Source organism: Pseudophryne corroboree, chromosome 9, assembly GCF_028390025.1.
Source record: "Pseudophryne corroboree isolate aPseCor3 chromosome 9, aPseCor3.hap2, whole genome shotgun sequence".
Classification (NCBI taxonomy): Eukaryota; Metazoa; Chordata; class Amphibia; order Anura; family Myobatrachidae; genus Pseudophryne; species Pseudophryne corroboree.
The window spans coordinates 237,697,090-237,719,703 of record NC_086452.1 but is presented as its reverse complement, the minus strand read 5'-3'; the positions used below and the strand labels follow the sequence as shown (position 1 = coordinate 237,719,703).

Genomic DNA, 22,614 nt, shown 5'->3' with positions numbered 1-22,614 from the left:
TAGTTCTTCTAACTTCCCCTGGATTTTAATTGTGGGATCTGTCCTCGCTTTCCGGAAGAAAACTGAGGGACATCATCGCACAATGGCTTACCCCAATTAGACTCTCCTGGGGATTTTTGATATCGGACAACATCATCAATATTGTGGGCAAATTCCAGCACGTCCCATGTTTTGCACATACAATTAATTTAGGGGTGCAGAATATTTCGACAAATGACAGGGGCGTGCAGGAAATGCTGTCGGTGGCATGAAAAGTTGCGGGCCACTTTCGACATTCAGCCACTGCGTGCCGAAGACTGGGGTACCAGCAAACACTTTTGAACCTGACCTGCCATCACCTGAAGCAAGAGGTGGTAACGAGGTAGAATTTAACACTCTATATGCTTCAGAGGATGGAGGAGCAGCAAAAGGCCATTCAAGCCTATACATCCACCTACGACATAGGCAAAGGAGGGGGATTGCACCTGACTCAAGCGCAGTGGAGAATGATTTCAACGTTGTGCAAGGTTCTGCAACCCTTCGAACTTGCCACATGTGAAGTCAGTTCAGACACTGCCAGCTTGAGTCAGATCATTCCCCTCATCAGGATTTTGCAGAAGCAGCTGGAGAAATTGAAGGAGGAGCTAAGACAGAGTGATTCCGCTAAGTATGTGGAGCCCTTCATTCACTTTGCCACGATTCAAGAGTGGTCAGTTTGTTAAAATCTGAGCACTACATTTTGGCCGCCGTGCTCAATCCTAGGTTTAAAGCTTATGTTTTATCTCTCTTTTCAGCAGACACAAGTCTGCAGAGGTTTAAAGACCTGCTGGTGAGAAAATTGTCAACTCAAGCGCATTGTGACCAATAAAACAACTCCTCCTTCATTTCCTCCCGCAACTTTGGCAGCAAGGAAAAGGATAAGATTTCCTAGCCCACCTGCTGGTGGTGATTCAGGGCAGTCAGGAGTGTTTGCTGACATCTGGTCCAGACTGAAGGACCTTCCAAAGATTACTGACATGTCTACTCTCACTGCATATGATTCTGTCACCATTGAAAGAATGGTGGAGGATTATATGAGTGACAGCATCGAAATAGGCATGCCAGACAGTCCGTATGTATACTGGCAGGAAAAAAAGGCAATTTGGATGCCCTTGCACAAAATGGCTTTATGTTACCTAAGTTGACCCCCCTCCCCCACTCCAGTGTGTACTCCGAAAGAGTGTTTAGTGCAGCCAGTAACCTTGTCAGCGATCAGCGTATGAGGTTACTTCCACAAAATGTGGAGAAGATGATGTTCATCAAAATGAATTATAAATTCCTCCAGGAATATCTTTACCAGCAATTGCCTCCAGAAAGTAAACAGAGACCTGTGATCGTGGATTCCAGTGGGGACAAATTAATACTCTGTGAGGAGGCGGATGTACACACTGAAAGGGGTGAGGAATTGGAGGATGAGGTTGACATCTTGCCTCTGTAGAGCCATTTTGTGCAAGGAAAGATTGATTGCTTCTTTTTTGGTGGGCGCCAAACAAACCAGTCATATCAGCCACAGTTGTGTGGCAGACCCTGTTGCTGAAATGATTGGTTTGTTAAAGTGTGCATGTCCTGTTAATACAACATAAGGGTGGGTGGGAGGGCTCAAGGACGATTCCATCTTGCACCTCTTTTTCTTCTTTGCATCATGTGCTGTTTGGGGACTAGTTTTTTATAGTGCCATCCTGTCTGACACTGCTGTACAAGTCCAGGGATACTGCCGTATAAGTCCAGGGGTACTGCCATATAAGTCCAGTCCAGTTTTGCTGTCTTGTGCTGCATCAGTCCAGTGGTGGTGTCCTGTGCTGTACATTATTTACTCCAAATAAAAGAGTTATATACATTACTTATATTATTATCAAATAATTTTTACAGGGTATGCCATGTGTGGTGTAGGGGTACGCTCGCCTGTGCTGCATATTATAGTAATAGCTCCAAATAAAAGGGTTATTATTAGCCAAATTAATTTTACAGGCTTTGCCGTGTGTGTGTGGTTTAGGGGTACGCTCTCCTGTGCCACCAACATTATGAGTGTGTATTACATCTGGGCAAATTCGAGCACGTCCCATGTTGTTTGTGCCGCACACTTGTGTCACTTAGCTTACTCATACAGCTACCTCATTGCACTTCTTTTTCTTCTTTGCATCATGTGCTGTTTGGGGCCTTGTTTTTTAAGTGCAATCCTGTCTGCCATTGCAGTGCCACTCCTAGATGGGCCAGGTGTTTGTGTCGCACACTTGTATCGCTTAGCTTAGTCATCCAGCCACCTCGGTGCAAGCTTTTGGCCTAAAAACAATATTGTGAGGTGTGAGGTGTTCAGAATACACTGGAAATTAGTGGAAATTAATGTTATTGGGGTTATTAATACCGTAGGATCAAAATTACCCCTAAATTATGTGATTTTAGCTGTGTTTTTTTTTCTTCAAAAATCATCCAGATCCAAAACCAAAACAAGAAAGGGTCGTTTATGCAAAACCAATCCAGATCCAAAACACGAGCATGGAACCAGAACCAAAACCAAAACACAAAACACTAAAAGTGCCCGCCGCACATCTCTATATATTGGGAGTCATTCCGAGTTGTTCGCTCGCAAGCTGCTTTTAGCAGCTTTGCACACGCTAAGCCGCCGCCTACTGGGAGTGAATCTTAGCATATTAAAATTGCGAATGAAAGATTAGCAGAATTGCGATTAGACACTTCTTAGCAGTTTCTGAGTAGCTCTGAGTAGCTCCATCTGCGATCAGTTCAGTGCTTGTCGTTCCTGGTTTGACGTCACAAAAACACCCAGCGTTCGCCCAGACACTCCTCCGTTTCTCCAGACACTCCCGCGTTTTTCCCAGAAACGGTAGCGTTTTTTTCACACACTCCCATAAACCGGCCTGTTTCCGCCCAGAAACACCCACTTCCTGTCAATCACATTACGATCACCAGAACGAAGAAAAAACCTCGTAATGCCATGAGTAAAATACCTAACTGCATAGCAAATTTACTTGGCGCAGTCGCACTGCGGACATTGCGCATGCGCATTAGCGACTAATCGCTCCATTGTGACAAAAAAATAACGAGCGAACAACTCGGAATGACCCCCATTATACGAAATATTAATAATGTTTTGTTTCACTAATTGCTGGAACTAGTGCTTACACAACAATATCAAGGATCCAGTTTTGACCATACTAAGGGTGTGATGTTTACAGCCTCCTGCCTCACCCTGTAAGGGTATGAGCTATCGCCATTAGTATCCTCAGTGGAAGTCAGTTGTGCACCTTTCACCCTACATGTTTCATGTAAGACTTCATCCGGGGGAACCTAAGAAGGTGTATGAAAGCAAAGCAAATTGTACAGCTTTCTTGAAAAACAGGATGAATTAGATTGGAATGTATATTTTAATGGTCTCAAAACTATATTTCCACTTATAGTACTGTATCTTATTCTCTCAATGCAGCTCAAATGTAAGTAACACAGATGGCTGCGGCCAGATGCAAGCAGGAGTGGATCACAACCTGTGTCCATGTCAGGTGAACTCTATTGCCAGAATTCATGCAACAAGGGAATAAGGAGGAAATTGTACATTCTTACAACAGTGTTTTGACAAACAGTAGGGCCTGTGTGCAATTGTTGTGTTTCCCTCCTGCTGGAAATATGGTGCTAGCAGTGTTGAACAAGAAAGCAAAGTCCTTGCTATCTTCTTGCATGCTTCTTCTGAAATACAATATGTCCTCTGACAATCAATTTCAGTCATAAGTAAGTGAGATAGGGAAATAGTTGACAAAAATGTAGCTTAAAATGTGCTGAAATAATGATTTGTATCCCAGCTTTCTCTGTCTTTTCTGAGCTGAGATATTGCATTTACCCCAAATGTCCGCAAAAATTTAAAATGTAATACCCCATGATACAAAAATGGCCGCTATCTTCATATGAAGGTAAATACAAATAAAGCAATGATGGTGTCTGACTATTAATTTACAGGGGTCATCACACACACAAAAATATATTTAAAAAAAAATGGCCAAGCAACCAATTAATTTAATTCTGGGCCATTTGATATGGATTGACCCTCACAAGACATTGTTGTGAGGTGTGCGGAGTGAGCCCTTAATAATCTAGGAGCTTGTATGCACCCATGCTTTATGCTTTATGCTTTTCAACCTTTGTCTTCTCAGAGCAGGCTCCAATGGCAATGGTAAGTGGAAATGTGTGATGACATTTAAGGCGTATTGGGGGTGCTTGAAGGGGGGGTCTACTGGTGTATTGAGTTCCTCCTCTTCCTTCTCCTCTTCTTCTTCATCTTCTTACTTTTCCCCCTTTAGTATGCAGATACAATTCCCAAAACCTACTAACACAAATGAGCTCAGCCTCTTCTGGGTCATTGATATACGTACAGTAGTTGAAATGGAAATAAACTCACTAGTGCTTCACAGGATATAACAGCCCGAATCTGGTCAAGGTTACACCTACTAACTTTAAGTACATACTGTATCAACAAACTTCAACAAGGTCAAAGCGCTATCCTGTATGTAAAATATGTAATTTAGGGGGAGTGTATAGAGGATATTGGCCCTCATTCCGAGTTGATCGGTCGCAAGGCGAATTTAGCAGAGTTACACACGCTAAGCCGCCGCCTACTGGGAGTGTATCTTAGCATCTTAAAATTGCGACCGATGTATTCGCAATATTGCGCACACAAACTACTTAGCAGTTTTAGAGTAGCTCCAGACTTACTCTGCCTGTGCGATCAGTTCAGTGCTTGTCGTTCCTGGTTTGACGTCACAAACACACCCAGCGTTCGCCCAACCACTCCCCCGTTTCTCCGGCCACTCCAGCGTTTTTTCCGGAAACGGTAGCGTTTTCAGCCACACTCCCATAAAACGGCCTGTTTCCGCCCAGTAACACCCATTTCCTGTCAATCACATTACGATCGCCGGAGCGATGAAAAAGCCGTGAGTAAAAATACTATCTTCATAGCAAAGATACTTGGCGCAGTCGCAGTGCGAATATTGCGCATGCGCACTAAGCGGAATTTCACTGCGATGCGATGAAAAATACCGAGCGAACGACTCGGAATGAGGGCCATTATTCACCCAAGTGAGAATATAAAAAGTAATAACTTCCCTTGAATTCAGACATAGGGGTAAATTTACTAAGATGGGAGTTCTATCTAAGATGGGATGTTGTCCAGAGCAACCAATCAGAGTCCAGGTGTTATCTTCTAGAAGGTGCTAGATAAATGAGAAGTAGAATCTGATTGGTTGTTATGGGCAACATCCCATCCTAAATAGAACTCCCATCTTAGTAAATTTACCCCATAGATTCCATCCCGTCATGTAGAGTGGAATAAGTAAAGAGTATTGCGGTATGGAAAAAACATAAATATATCCAAAACAGTGTAAAACATTCAATGCATTTATATTCACAACAATATTTTTTTAATGTCACAATAGTATAAAACTTTCAGTCACAAAATAGCAAGAAATGGAGACATGCCACGACTCAGGAGCATGCACTGTAGGATGTATATAGGTGTAGCCACCGAGACCTTGACCCTGACTTCTCTCATGACAAATGTCTGGATAAAGCTACACTTCTCCAGTTGAAAAACTCTCCTGTCACCAGCAGCCAATGCGTTTCAAACAAAGCTCTTTTTCAAGGCTTTGAAAAAGAGCTTTGCTCAAAAAGTGTCAGTGTTTTGTGACTAAAAGTTTTAAACTATGAATATTTGTAACTATTTTTTGCTTATTGTGAAAATAAATGCATTAAAAGTTTTACAATATTTTGGATATACAGTATTTCTATTTTCTTCCTTATGCATCATAATACTCTTTACATATTTGATTCACCATTATGCAATGGAACCTACAGTACATCTGAATTCAAGGGAAGTATTGTTTTTTTATATTCTCTCACTTGAGTGATTAATATCTGCTGGGTCATTGTCATCTAGAGGACACTAGAAAAGATATGCAGCCTTTTGTCTTTCTGGATTTGTAGTCTGCCCACCCACATAACAGCACTTTCTCTCAGATGAAGCCTGCTTGAAGTTAATGCCAAAAGAAAATGCTTTAAAGGAATCATAAGCCATCACCCTAACCAAACCTCAAAGTGTCTGCTCATCCAGCAAGTTAAGAATAGCAGACTACTCTTCAGTCCATCCATGTTTGGACCTGCCTAGGTGTCAGTGTCTCCACCTCTACTAAGGTATTTAGGGGCAGTGTTCTGTGGTAACTCTCTGGGTGTGCAAAATAAAAATAAAAATATCAGAGAGGGCCACAGAGCAAAACAGTATGAAAACCTCTGATAAACAATCATTTAAATTGCCTTTATTTGCAAAATAGCAAAAAAATAAATAAATACTTTCTTACACTCTTTTGCCGACAGAATAATTTGTTGGAAATTTATGGGGAAAAAAAAGCTATAAACATTGGTTGTTTTGCAGTAATAACTCAGCCCACAGAGATGACAAGATTCCATAATAGTGATTATGAATAGCAATTAATTTGACATTTTTAGCTTTCCCACCTCTTCCACCTCCAACTCTAAAGGTTAACAAGAATTCATTAAGGGTTATACTTCATCTGCAAAAACAAAAACAGGCATCATATCTAACTATGTCATACCCCCTGATTCTTTTCACATAGTAAACATACTGTATCTGTTTTCATCAGCAAAAATGCTTTTATGTTAACTTTGAGATAAATAAATTTTTAGTGTTACTAACAGATTTCTTCTAGTCTAGCAAACTGTGACATTATAATGGTACATGTAAGCATAACAAAATAAGCTCCTAATTATCTATTAATCTAAGCAGGATCAAAAACAAATCTAAATGTGATTGTTAAAGATAATAATATCTAAAATACAAATGTGCTGCGAGGCATAACATGTATAAGAGACCCTGGGGGTCATTGCAAGTTTCCAGACATGCGGGGGAACACCCAGCACAGGGCTAGTCCGCCCCGCATGTCAGTGCCACCAACCCCCCCCCCCCGCACAAATACAAAAGCATCGCACAGAGGTGATGCCTTTGTATCTGTGAAGTAACTCCCGTCCAGCGCAGCTCCTGCGGCTGGCCGCGAGTTGTGTGAGACGTCACGCAGCTGCCACGCCCCCCCAACGGTCCGGCCACGCCTGCGTTGGCCGGTCCGTGCCTGCTAAACGGTGGCTTAATGCTGCCATTCAGCCCGCTCCCGCCCAGCGACCGCCTCTGTCTCAGAGGCAATCACTGGACACCGACAACTGCCATGCGCCAGCGCACTGCGGCATCGACCCATGCGCAGTTCCACCCTGATCGCTGCGCTGCGACAAACTGCAGCGAGCGATCGGGTCGGAATGACTCCCACTGTTGTCTGGCTTAAAGTGTATAAGGGCTCTTCTGTCTAGTGTAATATTTATAAGGGATTTGCTTTATTACATAACATGTATAAGAAACTTTGCTGTGTGGCATAATGTGTATAAGCGGTTCTACTGTGGTGTAACATATAAGGGGTACTACTGTGTGGTGTAATGTGAATAACAGACACTACTGTGTGGTGTAATGTGCAATGTTCCGTGTATTTGTGCCGCTGCACTGTCACTTAGTTTAAACAGCCAGCTTGTTGCAGCCTTTGGCTAAAACTGGGGAAAAGTTGAAAACAATATTGTGAGTTGTGAGGTGGTTACAATTGACTGGCAAGGACTGCAAATTATGTGATTTTTAGTTGTTTTTGACAACTTTTGGAAATCGCAAACCACTGATGTCCGAAATCCAAAACCAGACAACGAAATAAAACCAAAATATGGTTTGTCTCACATCTCTAATAAGGACCATTGACAATGGACACGTGCCTGGGTACTGGGTGGCTATGCCCCGTCCTCTAAAAATGTGAAAAAATACTTGTTCTGTGTGCGGCACTACTTCATGGTGGTGCGCACTGAAAAGGGGGGCAACACATGTTGCAAAGAGATAAGATGTCCCCCTCTGCAACTGACCTGGGCCCCTGCCAACAAACATTTGTAAAAAGGTGCCCCTGTTCAGTATATCAAATAACTCATATTGTAACAACATTATAGTCTAATGGCCACATGCCAAGTGTAAGAACAGGATGATTCTAATTTATATTTTCTCCATTAAAAAAGTTACAGTTCAGTACAGTAACAATAGGAGGAACACCAATAAAATAAATAAATAAATGATAGAAGGGTCACTGCATGAATAACATGATGTTAATTCACATGCTGTCCATGTCTTACCTCTTCATTTGTGACCTGTCATGATCCTTATTTGCAGTCCACATTTTCTAAGTATTTGCCATGGAACTTTCATTTGCCACCTGTCGCGCAGGTCAGGTATACAATGCTTGTCTGTTTGAGAACAGATGCATGGAAGTCACCATGTTGGAACAGGTCAGTTGACTGCAATCCTCCAGTTAGAGTGCTTCTTACCTCAGCTGACACCAGCAACCTATCAGAGCGCTGCAAATCCTATCTAAAGCCTCCCTGGTTATTAATCCAATGTCAGAGCAACAAGTCTCATCCTTGAGTGATATCCTGCTTTCCAGTCTCTTGCTTGCAGCAAGCTAATCTGCTATTCCTGTCTTCAGAGTGTAGTATTACAGTGTCCTGATTACCACAGAATTATGCAGTTCTGCAGAATACTGAGTTCATTGTCTGTAAAAGCCTGGTACCGCAGACTGTAGAGTTACACTCAGCTTTACCTCCTTTCTATAGACTTTTGCCATTCTACTTTGTCTTCTGCTGTGCATACAAAGTTTCCAGTATACAGCACCTACAATTCTAACAAGTGTCTGTATCTCTGATTGTCAAGCCTTTTTTAAGGCTAATTATCTACCTGAGAGTCCATCTGTGTTTCCAGCCTGCAGGTTCCTGATTTTACAGTGTTTATCATAGACCTACTTGCAAGTGCTGGTGCAGTGCATTTTTCCAATCTGCTGCAGATATCCTGAACCCTGGTGCACTGTTAACTCCGAATCCTCTGCAAGCAAACATATTATTCAGCAAGTATTTTTACTTACAGCCATAGTATCAGCACCTAATGTATCAGTACGAATTCCAACTACCAGTATCTTGTGACCACTCCAGCTCTTTCCAGGCTCAGCTATATCCAGTCAGTGTAAAGTTCTCACTTTGTCCTGTATACATGAGTACCACAGCGCTACACTCTGTATCAAGTACACACCTGTGCAGTTATCATATAAGCTGCATTGCTGGTTCCAGTCTGGTCCAGAGGCAATTGTCAGTATCAGCCTGACTCCAGTTCTATTCTAGCTGGGTTCCAGTCCAGACCAGAGGCAATAGTCAGTCCCATTCTGACTCCCATTCTATTCCAGCCAGTTTTAGTATGGTCCAGAAGTAATAGTTCCAGCCATCCTCCAGTTGTATTCTAGCCAGTTTCAGTCCGGCCCAGAAGTAATAGTCAATCCCAGCCTCACTCCAGCATGTTCTCAAGTTTCCATTCAGCCCAGAGCTATTCTAGTTTCCAACTATCTCAGTTCTAACCTGGTTTCAGCCTAGTCATAGTCAACTAACAGTTTTATTATTTCTCAATTCATACCTGTATCTGTGCCTGTGTGTTCCAGTATTCCATCCTGGTTCCTAACTAGACTCCACCTGCTCCACTAGTGCCTCCGTTTGCCAGCAGTCCTGTCTGACACTGCAGTGCCACTCCTAGATGGGCCAGGTGTTTGTGTCGGCCACTTGGGTCGCATAGCTCAGCCATCCAGCGACCTTTGTGCACCTCTTTTTTTCTTTGCATCATGTGCTGTTTGGGGACTATTTTTTTAAGTGCCATCCTGTCTGACACTGCAGTGCCACTCCTAGATGGACCAGGTGTTTGTGTCGGCCACTTGGGTCGCTTAGCTTAGCTATCCAGCGACCTTGGTGCACCTCTTTTTCTTTGCATCATGTGCTGTTTGGGGACTTTTTTTTTAAGTGCCATCCTGTCTGACACTGCAGTGCCACTCCTAGATGGGCCAGGTGTTTGTGTTGGCCACTTGGGTCGCTTAGCTTAGCCATCCAGTGACCTTGGTGCACCTCTTTTTTTCTTTGCATCATGTGCTGTTTGGGGACTATTTTTTTAAGTGCCATCCTGTCTGACACTGCAGTGCCACTCCTAGATGGGCCAGGTGTTTGTGTCGGCCACTTGGGTCGCTTAGCTTAGCCATCCAGCGACCTTGGTGCACCTCTCTTTTTCTTTGCATCATGCGCTGTTTGGGGACTATTTTTGTAAGTTCCATCCTGTCTGACACTGCAGTGCCACTCCTAGATGGGCCAGGTGTTTGTGTCGGCCATTTGGGTCGCTTAGCTTAGCCATCCAGCGACCTTGGTGCAAATTTTAGGATGAAAATAATATTGTGAGGTGTGAGGTGTTCAGAATAGACTGGAAATGAGTGGAAATTATGGTTATTGGGGTTAATAATACTATGGGATCAAATTGACCCCCAAATTCTATGATTTAAGCTGTTTTTGAGGGTTTTTTGTAAAAAAAAACACCCGAATCCAAAACACACCCGAATCCGACAAAAAAGTTTCAGGGAGGTTTTGCCAAAACGCGTCCGAATCCAAAACACGGCCGCAGAACCAAATCCAAAACCAAAACACAAAACCCAAAAAATTTCCGGTGCACATCACTAGTTTTTATCAATTAAATATATGCAAAGTGAATGAGCAGAAGAGAAACCTATATCAAATCAATATATTTGGTGTCACTACCCTTTACATTTAAAACAGCATCAATTCTTCTAGGTACACTTGTTTTTGAAGGAACTCGGCAGAGAGGTTGTTCCGAACATCTAGGAGAACTAACCACAGATCTTCTGTGGATGTGGGCTTGCTCAAATCCTTCTGTCTCTTTATGTAATCCAGAGAGACTTTTTATTCATTGAAAAAAATAAGCTATTAACACTTATATTTATTGTAAATTAGAGAGAGGGTGAAAGAGAAAGACAGAAATAGAGAGAGAGAGAGAGAGAGAGAGAGAGAGAGAGATCTTGAATGCTATATTAATGGGTGTTAGGAGTTGATCTGAGATCACTGGACAATTTGTTTGTAGACATACAGTATTATGTTCTGTATATATAACATATACCTGATCTTTAACTGAAATGAACCCTTAGCATGAAACCTTTCAGGGGGAAAAGTTGTCTCTTCTCCTCAACATCACAGACAGCAGCTTCCAAGAACATTTCAATCTCCTTCCCCTCCCTGCAGAGCTGATGCCCTAGGCAAGATTTGGCTGGTGCCACTTAGCACTGCCACTACTTCTGCCTCTGACCCAGCACCCCTCTCCAAGCACAGCATCCATCACCCAGCAGCACAGACCACAGCCATCAATACCCATTGCACTCCTCATCCACAGAGCCATAACTAGACATGTTGGTGCCATGTGACAGCAAGAGCATTGGTGCTCCCACCTCTCATATTTTAAATTGAGACAGCGTGCAATAAAAAAAATGGGGCATAGTTCTGCTGTGAAGGGGCGAGGGCACATAATAGAATCCCCAATTCAATATACACCACACAGTAGTGCAACCTTATTTACATTACATCACATGATAGTGTCCCTTATTCACATTATTATCTTATATACTGTATGTCATGCCTCATAGCAGTGCGCCATATTCACATTACGTTACACAGTAGTTTCCATTATTCACGTTACCATATTGCTCCTTATTCACTTTACATGACACAGTAGTGCCCTTCATTATGCCACACAGTAGAAGTGCCCCTTACACATTATGCCAAAAATTAGTAATGCCCTTAAACAAATAATGCCACACAGTACTGCCCCTAGCAACAGTGCCGTAACTAGACATTTTAGTGCTGTGTGCAAGAAACAGCATTGGAGCCCCCACCCTCTATGTAAAATCGGGGAAAAGCGCGCCGTAGGCATGCAAAACAAATATACGGACATGGCCACAAAATAATACCAATTCATATAACACAGTAGTCTCCATTATTCAAATTTTACACATTACCGCTGACAGCGTCCCCCTTTTTTACAAATTACTTCAGACAGCGTCCACTTTTTTACACATAACGGCAGATAGCGTCCTCTTTTTACACATAACAGCAGATAGCATCCCCTTTTTACACATTACAGCAGACACTGTCCCCATTTTACACATTACGGCAGACAGTGTCCCCTTTTTACACATTACGGCAGACAGTATCCCCTTTTTACGCATTACAGCAGACAGCGTCCTCTTTTTACACATTATGGCAGACAGCATCCCTTTTTTACACATTACAGCAGACAGTCCCCCTTTTATTACTCATAACGGCAGACAGCATCCCCATTTTTACACATAACGGCAGACAACGTCCCCTATTTTACACATTACGGCAGACAGTGTCCCCTTTTTACACATTACGGCATACAGCGTCCCCCTTTTTACACATTACGGCAGACAGTGTCCCCTTTTTTACACATTACGGCAGACAGCGTCCCCTTTTTACACATAATGGCAGACAGTGTCCTTTTTTTACACATTACGGCAGACAGTGTCCCCCTTTTTACATAATACGGCAGACAGCTTCCCCTTTTTACACATTACGGCACACAGCATCCCCCTTTTTACACAAAACGGCAGACAGCGTCCCCTTTTTACACATTACGGCAGACAGCGTCCACTTTTTTACATATTACAGCAGACAGTCCCCCTTTTTTCACATTATGGCAAACAGCGTCCCCTTTTTACACATTACAGCAGACAGCGTCCCATTTTTTACACATTACAGCAGACAGTCCCCCTTTTTTACACATTACAGCAGACAGTCCCCCTTTTTTTACACATTACGGCAGACAGCGTCCCCTTTTTACACATTACGGCAGACAGAATCCCCTTTTTTACATATTACGGCAGACAGTGTCCCCTTTTTTTTGTATAATCTGTTTTTATTTTGGAAAATATAAAGATTACATCTCATTAGACAAAAGAGCTTCAAGACACATAATTAAAGTCAAATGCAGTCTAGCCATAAGGAGCATGAAAGCTTAACACTCTAGACACTGGAAGTCGATGCGAATGCAGACATTGATAGGGTGTTCTATGGAATCGTCGCAATACCTACTCGCTATTTGTCTAAACAGAGAGTGTAATCATAATAACATAAGTAACACAGTAGAGAAACTATAGAAAAGAGCAAGATGTGATATGGAGGAAAGGATAGAAGAAAAACATAGTGTGACCAAGCCTTGGGGTCCTTCGGACTGAGAGGGAGGGTAATGCAATCTCTTTAATCGATCAACTGCGAAACTCAAATCATTTAGTGGCACAAATGTAGTCTTTGTATTCTTTGGAGGACGTATATTCTATCCAAGGTGACCAAGTGGCCATGAATTCTGGGAGTTTATCTCTGGAGACCAGGAGGATGTTCTCCATATTCATGTAATAATTGATTCTAGTGAACCATATTTTCCTTGTGGGTGGAGATGGAGACCTCCATAGAGTGGGAATAACTGCCCGTGCTGCATTAGACAGGTGGCGGAGTAATGATGTTTTATGCTGAGCCAGTGATATAGAAGAGTGGAAAAGCAACCAAAAGGCCGGGTCAGAAGGGACAGGGGTATGAAGTATGTCTTGGGAAATAGAGATGACATCAACCCAGTATGACCGGAGTAGGGAGCAATTCCACCAGATGTGCAGTAGGGAACCAGTGGCATTAAGACATCTCCAGCACCTATCAGTCACTCCGGGGTACATGAAGTGGAGGAGGGAGGGGTGTCTGTACCATCTCATTAAAAGTTTATATTGGGTTTCCCTAACATGTATACAGACTGAACTATTGTGGGATTTGAGAAATATCATCCGCCAGTCTTTGTCTGATAGTTGAATCCCGAGATCTCTCTCCCAAGCTAACTGGTAGGGTGGGGGCGCCTGAGCACCGGGGCTCTGTAATAATTTGTAAAGTGTGGAAACAGTGTGCTGGGGGTTGCACGTAGAGACACACAATCTCTCAAACTGTGTTAGTTCCCTAGAGGCTAGAAGATATCTGTGTTTGGAATGCAGAAAATGTGTAAGCTGTAAATATTTCCAGAAGTCGTGTTGTGGAATTTCCCATTTAGATCGCACTTCCGAAAACTGTCTAACTCCTGAGGAGATCGCCAGCTGGCCTACTCTGAAGAGCCCCTCAAGGGCCCAGTAGCGAAAGTGAGAGAGTGTTAAGCCGGGTAGGAAGTCAGGGTTGGCTAGAAAAGAGGTCAATGGGCCGAAATCAGAAGAGAGGAAGGGCCAGAGGCGCTTTTTTTTCCAAAAGGAGAGGGTCGCGGTGCAGTTGGGTGAGGGGAGGGAGGCTTGGGGAGGGAAGGGAGCCAGGGGAAGATCTCGGGGAATTGTTGCATATAGAGCCCCTCCAGAACTACCCACTGCTTTGTGTCCCGACTCCTCGTCCAATCCAAGACCCTATTAAGCAGAATTGCCCAATAATAGCCTCTGATATCAGGTAGCTGGAAACCACCGCATCGGGTGGAGCGAATCATAGTGGCCCAGCTAATTCTAGGCCGTTTCCGGGACCAGATAAATTATTGTATCAAGAGTTGGATGGACTTGAACCAGGAGTCTGGGATCCGTATGGGAAGAGCCTGAAGTTTATAGAGTAGCTTAGGGAGAGTATTCATCTTCACAACATTCACCCTCCCTAGCCAGGAAAGTGGTTTGAGGTACCATCTGTAATCAGCCCTGAGAGTTCGGAGAAGGGGCATAAAGTTCAGTGAAACCAAACGGGAAAGATCACTCGGTAATTGTATTCCCAAGTAGGACAGATGGGAGGTGTTCCAAGTAAAGGGGAAGGATTGTTTAAGTTTAGCCACTGTGTTGGGAGGGGTGGAGATGTTCAAGGCGCAGGATTTGGACATATTAATCTTGAAATTGGAAAGTGACCCGAAATTGGACAACTTCTTCATAAGATGGGGGAGGGAGGAAACCGGGTGCGTTATTGTAGCTAATAAATCATCTGCAAACAGGGAAAGTTTGTGCTCTGTATCACCGACTCTCAGACCAGTAATGCAATCATTGGCCCTGATAGCTCTAGCAAGAGCTTCGATACAAAGGACAAAGAGTAAGGGGTACAGTGGGCAACCCTATCGTGTCCCGTTACCTATGGAAAAGGGGTCGGATAAGGAACCGTTAACTCGAACCCGAGCTGTGGGTGATCTATAAAGTCCCATAATCCTACCAAGTGCTAGTGGACCCAATCCGATGTGCCCCAGTACAGACCTCATAAAACCCCAACTGACTCTATCAAAGGCCTTTTCGGCATCAGTGGATAGCAGCACAGTGGGGGAGCTACCCTGGGATGCTATGTGGATTAGGCTCAATACCTTGGTGGTATTATCCTTAGCCTCGCGGTTCGGGACAAAGCCCACCTGGTCGTTATGAATTAGAGAAGGCAGGAATACATTCAGTCTGTTCGCCATCAGTTTTGCGAAAAGTTTGACATCGACATTTAGAAGAGATATGGGCCTATAACTGTGGCACTCCGAGGGGTCTTTACCGGGTTTAGGAAGAACGGAAATGTGGGCTTCTAAGGATTGGCCTGAAAAATGGGTATCTGCGGAGATAGAGTTAAAGGCCTGGAGGAGATAAGTGGAAAGGAGACCCTTAAATTGTTTATAGTAAGTAAGCGTGAAGCCATCCGGCCCTGGACTCTTACCAGAGGGTGTCGAGGTCATAGCGCTTTCCAGCTCTTGCAGGGTAAAAGGTCATTCAAAAGCTTCCCTATCTGAAGGAGATAGGACGGGGTTGATAACTTTTCTAAATACGCCTTCGCCTTTAGAAAGTCAAAAAGAGGGGTAGCGCCATCGGATCGGTTCTCTAGGTTATATAAAAGGGAATAATACTGTTTGAAGCATGCAGCTATTTCAGGGGTTTTGAAACGGAGAGCGCCCCCAGGGTCCTTCACGCTATTTATAAACAAAGATGAGCGTTGGGCCTTAAGTGCCTGGGCCAGGAGGCGACCAGGTTTATTACCCCACTGGTAGTACTTTGAGTTGCATTTACGGACTGAAAGCTGGATACTATCAGTAAGGGTTTTCTTTAGTTGAGCCTGCGTGTCAAGTAATTCTAGGTAATCAGTCTCCGACAGAGATGTTTTGTGCGAGGACTCAAGAAGTTGGAGTCGTTGTAATAGTTTGGTGATTAGTGCTGACCTCTGTTTTTTCATAAATGTACCCAACTGTATAAGTTTACCTCTTATGGTGCATTTATGCGCTTCCCACAGGATAATCTTAGAGACATCGTCGGTATCATTTATGGAGAAAAATTCAGTCAAGGCCTTTTCTATTTCTCCCCCACAATATTGGTCCTGTAATAATGATTCATTAAGACGCCAGGTCCATTGACCTGGGGTAGCTTGGGGGGTTGAAAGAGTCATAGACACCGGGGCGTGGTCAGACCAGGTTATCAAGCCAATGGAGGAATCTATCAGTAAGGGGAGATGTCTGTGACTAAGGAATAGGTAATCGAGATGAGAGTAAGCTTTGTGCGGGGGTGAATAGAAGGAGTAGTCTCTATCGGAGGGGTGAAGGACCCTCCAGGAGTCTGCCAGCTGGAGATCGTGGAACATTCTTCTAACTTGTCGGTATTGACGTTGGGAGGTCCGGGGGGCATTAGAGGATGAGTCTAAGGATGGATCCATTATCCAATTCAAATCACCCCCCAAAATAACAACGCCTGAAAGGAGAGGTTCCATTTGGAGAGGGCGGAGTGAAAAAATGGAACTTGGTCCCTATTTGGGGCATAAAGTGCAACAAATGTGTATGGGCACATGCATATTTTACACCGCACTATCAGGAGACGACCCGGGATCAGCTTATGAACTGATATGTCAGACAGCTGAAGGGTCCTAGAGAATAATATCGCTACACCTTTTGATTTAGAGTCTGGGTTGTTATTATAAAAGGCCTGAGGGAAACGATAGTTTGTCAAGGAGAGACTACTAGCTGAGATTTTAAAATGCGTTTCTTGGAACAGTGCAACATCTACTCTATCGGCCAGGGAGGCTCTTTTCTCCGGTACATTAAGGCCCTTTGCATTGATCAATGTTATTTTGACTCTACCAGGGGATGTCATGGGAGGCATAAGTCATAGTAGAAGGTGGTGGGCCCGGAGTGGTCAACAAGAGGAAAGAGGAAGGAACAGGGAGGAAAGAGAAAGAAACAGAGCAAGTAGAAAAAACAACAATAACAGTCAAAAAACCCGCAATGGGGTAGCTGATCCATCTAAGGATCAGAAACCCAAGAGGCAAAACAGCCAGGAGCGGGTAAGGGGCTAGTGAAGGAGCCACCGCCAGAGGCATATTGAAAGATGGGAAAAAATAATGCAATAATCAGTACACATACTTAGTTTTAATTAACTGTAAACTGTAAACCTCGTTAACATGAAGAAATCTTCAAATGGTAGGATGGAAGAAATCTCATAGTCAGGAAATAGGAGCCGACAATCAACGGCCCAATATATAATGGGAGGGGCATAGCCCCAGTGACAGCAAAATATTGGATGAAGGCTAATCAGTGGTGAGAAATGGTATCACGCTGTAACCTAGAGAAATAGTTTAAGAACAAGAACAAACAAAAGATCACAGGTTATCAATCAGGTAGCATTTGAGTCATTGTCAGAGGGGGATTCATTGGTACTTTTCCTCCCGGCCTTCCGTACTTCCTGCCGGGGGATTCCTGTACTCGGGGGTTGGAGAGATGGCAATGCTGGAGTAGGGAAGTCCCAGTCGCGTAAGTCAAGTTTCAGTAGGCCAAGACCTTTACAGAGCATAGGGAGATCAGAGTAGGAGTTGAGGATGTGGGTTTTCCCCGAGTAGGAAACTTGGAGATTAAAGGGGAAGCCCCAACGGTATTTCAATTGGCATTTACGGAGCTCGTCCGTTAGGGGCTTGAGGGCTTTCCGTTGTTGGAGGGTGTGCCAGGACAAGTCTTGGTAGATATGGATCATTGAACCGTTGAAATCTACTCCATCGAGTTGGCGTACCTTGCGCATGATGTCGTCCTTCTGAGAAAAATAATGCAATCTGCAGATGACATCACGTGGTCTGTCTGCGGAGAGACCTCTTGGTTTCAGAGCAGGATGGGCCCTATCGAAGGTGATAGTATCGTAGGAATCGTTACCTAATATCTCGTTAAAGATTTTCGTAAGAGCATCAATCAAGCCTGTTTGAGGGACGTCTTCCGGCAAACCCCGCACACGGATGTTGTTTCTCCTCCCTCTGTTATCCAAATTTGTTAACCGTGTTTGGAGAGAGCGAATCTCTGTCGACTGAGCTTCAATGACATTCGTCAATGACTTCAGGAACGTGTCGGAAGAGACCTGGTGATCCTCCAGATTCGACACCCGGTCAGAGATGTGGGAAATGTCCTGTCTCATGGTAGCCAGTTCACGTCTCACTGTATCTTGTAGATCTTGTTTAGTGGGTAGATTTTTCATATAGGCTAAGATATCTTGTAGATCCCTACCTCCTGGAGGGCAGGTATGTGGTACGTCCGCACTTGGAGGGGATGGGTGAGGGGCAGGCGGGGAGAGGGGGTAGTTTGAAGCAGAAGGGTTTTCTGTTAATGTGGGCGAGGTGGATTGTAAGAATGCTCTCATAGCGGACTGCGACATGGTCCCCCGCAGAGTTGATGTACCAGTCTTTTGAGAAGATTTCTTGTTCCTGGGCATCACTCAATCAGCATCAAGAAGCAAGGATTCATTAAGGTCAAGATAATGAGGTGAAATAAGGTTGCATAACTCACATAAGAATGCCTTCAGCGGTGTAGCTCCCTGTGGGTTGGCATCAGCAGTTCATTACGGTATCAATGGCAACGGTAGCCTAGCGTAGCGCACATCTATAGCACTGAACCGCTGGGACGTCTCAGCGGGTTAGAAAAGCATTCAATCGGTTTCTTGTATTTGAACAGAGATGCACATCTCAGGTGAGTTTTCCTAGGTTAGCTACCAGAGGGAGTTTTCTGTAGAAGCTACAGCACAGGGTCTGTAATAGGGTCTGTCCTGCTTAATGGGTGCTGGGAGACAGCAGGAGTGCGACCTACTGTATCAGGCAAAGGTGTACAGGGTGCAGGCTGTGTCAACACCACTCCATAGAATCCCCCCTTAGTGCTATAGCCAGAAGGCAGTCCACAGTGTAAAGGGAGTCAGGCAAGAAGGCCGTCGCGGCGGGGAGCTGGGGCACCAGGAGGGTATGTACCTGTAGTTCCCTGTGTGTACGGACAGCGGGAGGAGAGACTGGCTGGCGGCAGGGACGGTGCTGCGAACGGTCCCCCGGTGATTGCAGGTAGTGGATCACAGCGGAGGGGTCGCGCGGCGGGTCCAGGGCGGGAGAGGAACCAGGCCGAACCGTGGGTGTCACCAGCCAGATAGAGCGGTAAATTGAGTCCCCGGCTTCAGGAGAGGAGATAGGACGCAACCCGCAGAGGGGTAGGAGATCCCCCCCCGGCTCCGTGAGCCCGACTCCTGTGACAGGGATGGTATCCTGGCACCCAAGGGGTGTATGTGGATGCAGGAAGAAGGGGAGTAAGCAACAATAAAGGGGTTTATATGGCTATTAACGCAGGAGCCGCAGGCAGCACCGGGGAATCCCGCAGCAGCGCGCCAGAGGACAGAAGGAGCACCGAAGCCTGCAGCGCAGAGGAGCGGGAGGCGAGCGGGCTGCTGTAGAGGAGGCCGAGAAGTCCGGGCGACAGATCGCACAGCGCCGCGGGACTCCGGCAGCTGGGAGGAAGGAGGCGGCAGGGGAGGCAAACACGCCGGCGGCTCCGGTAGGGCAGCAGACGCGGCGGCCGCAAACGGAGCTCCGTACGTGGAGCTAACTCACCCCCGCAGACAGGTCCGGCTCACCGCTCCCCAGGTAGGGCACAGGGGGTCCGGGCAAGGCAGCAGGACGAAGGCAGGGTCCACCAGCAGCTGACGCACGGCAGGGGCTCACTTCCGGAAAGACGGTCCGGGCCTTCACCAAACTCCAGGTCCCGGCTTCCATCTGGGGGAAAGGCCGCATTCCGCAGGAGCGCTTAGAAGCGCTCCCCGACTCCGCGGGTCCCCCAAACACCAACAGCTAGGCAGGAGAGGCCACAGAGGGGTTTCTGGAGTACTTAGGAGGCAGATAAGGGGGTAAAAAACAATAAAAGGGCTATGCCTGCAGGAGCAGAGGAGATGCACAGCCACCCTCCACAACAGCCAGGCCACGCCCCAGTTGTCCCCTTTTTACATAATACAGCAGACAACGTCCACTTTTTACACATTTTGGCAGAGTCTCCTTTTTACACATTACGGCAGACAGTCTCCCTTTTTTAAACATTATGGCAAACAGCGTCCCCTTTTTACACATTACAGCAGACAGCGTCCAAAATTTTTAACACATTACAGCAGACAGTCCCCCTTTTTTGTACACATTACGGCAGACAGCGTCCCCTTTTTACACATTACGGCAGGCAGCGTCCCCTTTTTTACACATTACGGCAGACAGCGTCCCCTTTTTACACATAATGGCAGACAGTGTCCCCTTTTTTACACATAACGGCAGACAGTGTCCCTTTTTTACACATAACGGCAGACAGTGTCCCCTTTTTTACACATAACGGCAGACAGTGTCCCCTTTTTTACACATAACGGCAGACAGCGTCCCCTTTTTACACATTATGGCAGACAGCGTCCCCCTTTTTACACATTACGGCAGACAACGTCCCCTTTTTACACATAATGGCAGACAGCGTCTCCTTTTTACACATTACGGCAGGCAGCGTCCCCTTTTTTACACATTACGGCAGACAGCGTCCCCTTTTTACACATAATGGCAGACAGTGTCCCCTTTTTTACACATAACGGCAGACAGTGTCCCCTTTTTTACACATAACGGTAGACAGTGTCCCCTTTTTTACAAATTATGGCACAGTGTCCCCTTTTTACACATTACGGCAGACAACGTCCCCTTTTTACACATTACGGCAGACAGCGTCCCCTTTTTACACATTACAGCAGACAGTCCCCCTTTTTTTACACATTATGGCAGAGTCCCCTTTTTACACATTACAGCAGACAGCGTCCCATTTTTTACACATTACAGCAGACAGTCCCCCTTTTTTTACACATTACGGCAGACAGCATCCCCTTTTTACACATAATGACAGACAGCGTCCCCCTTTTTACACATAACGGCAGACAGCGTCCCCTTTTTTACACATTACGGCAGACAGCGTCCCCTTTTTACACATAATGGCAGACAGCATCCCCTTTTTACACATTTCGGGAGACAGCATCCCCTTTTTGCACATTACGGCAGACAGCGCCCCCTTTCTACACATAGTGCAGACTGACAGAATATATACATAGATAGACAGATAGATAGATAGATAGATAGATAGATAGATAGATAGATAGATAGATAGATAGACCAACAGAAAGAAAGAAAAGATCATACTTACTGTCTTCGCTGGCAGTCAGGCTCCTCGGTGCAGCTTGATGGCGGATGATGTTCCCGGCCAGGGGAGAAGAAGGAGGAGGGAGGTGGAGGAAGGAGCCATAGCAGCGCAGTGTAATTGGTGGAGGCGCTGCTGCTGCTGTCCCTCTCCCTCACCATAGGCTGTCCTCCGCCGCTGTAAATGCTGGGATGCACTTCCAAGCATTCACAGGGGCGGAGGGCAGCGTATGTTGAAGGAGAGGGATAGCAGCAGCAGCGCCTCCAACAATTACACTGCACTGCTGCGGCTCCCTCCTCCACCTCCCTCAGCCTCACCCTCCTCCTCGTGGCACAGTGCTCCTCTCGTCGGCTGGCGACGGACAGCGGCATGTAATGAGTCAGTTTGACTCATTACATGCCGCGTTGGCTTTGGGCCCCTGGACAGTGGCGGTCCCCAGTGCAAGGCACTGCTTGCACAGGCGGCAGTTCCGCCACTGTAACCCACCCAAATCTAACTCTCTTTGCACAAGTTATATCTGCCCCCTCTGCAGTGCACATGGGGGGTCATTCCGAGTTGTTCGCTCGCAAGCTGCTTTTAGCAGCTTTGCACACGCTAAGCCGCCGCCTACCGGGAGTGAATCTTAGCTTATCAAAATTGCGAACGAAAGATTAGCAGAATTGCGAATAGACACTTCTTAGCAGTTTCTGAGTAGCTCCAGACTTACTCGGCATCTGCGATCAGTTCAGTCAGTTTCGTTCCTGGTTTGAGGTCACAAACACACCCAGCGTTCGCCCAGACACTCCTCCGTTTCTCCAGCCACTCCCGCGTTTTTCCCAAAAACGGTAGCGTTTTTTTCACACACACCCATAAAACGGCCAGTTTCCGCCCAGAAACACCCACTTCCTGTCAATCACATTACGATCACCAGAACAAAGAAAAAACCTCGTAATGCCGTGAGTAAAAAACCTAACTGCATAGCAAATTTACTTGGCGCAGTCGCACTGCGGACATTGCGCATGCGCATTAGCAACTAATCGCTCCGTTGCGAGATAAAAATACAGAGCGAACAACTCGGAATGACCCCCATGGTTTTGCCCATTTGCTATCAAATTTGCTGCTGCGATCAGATCTGAATTAGGCCCTATATTTTTTCCTGTGCAGGGTAAATACTGGCCACTTTTGCCTGTAGCCCACAATTACTAAACAGC

At 45.3% G+C, this 22,614-nt stretch overlaps 1 protein-coding gene across 2 annotated transcripts in view; it reads right to left on the bottom strand.

The window, feature by feature from the left end:
• LOC134957937 (potassium channel subfamily T member 2) overlaps positions 1–22,614 on the bottom strand; it is a 1,656,739-nt gene that overhangs the window by 888,718 nt on the left and 745,407 nt on the right. The window lies entirely within an intron of this gene.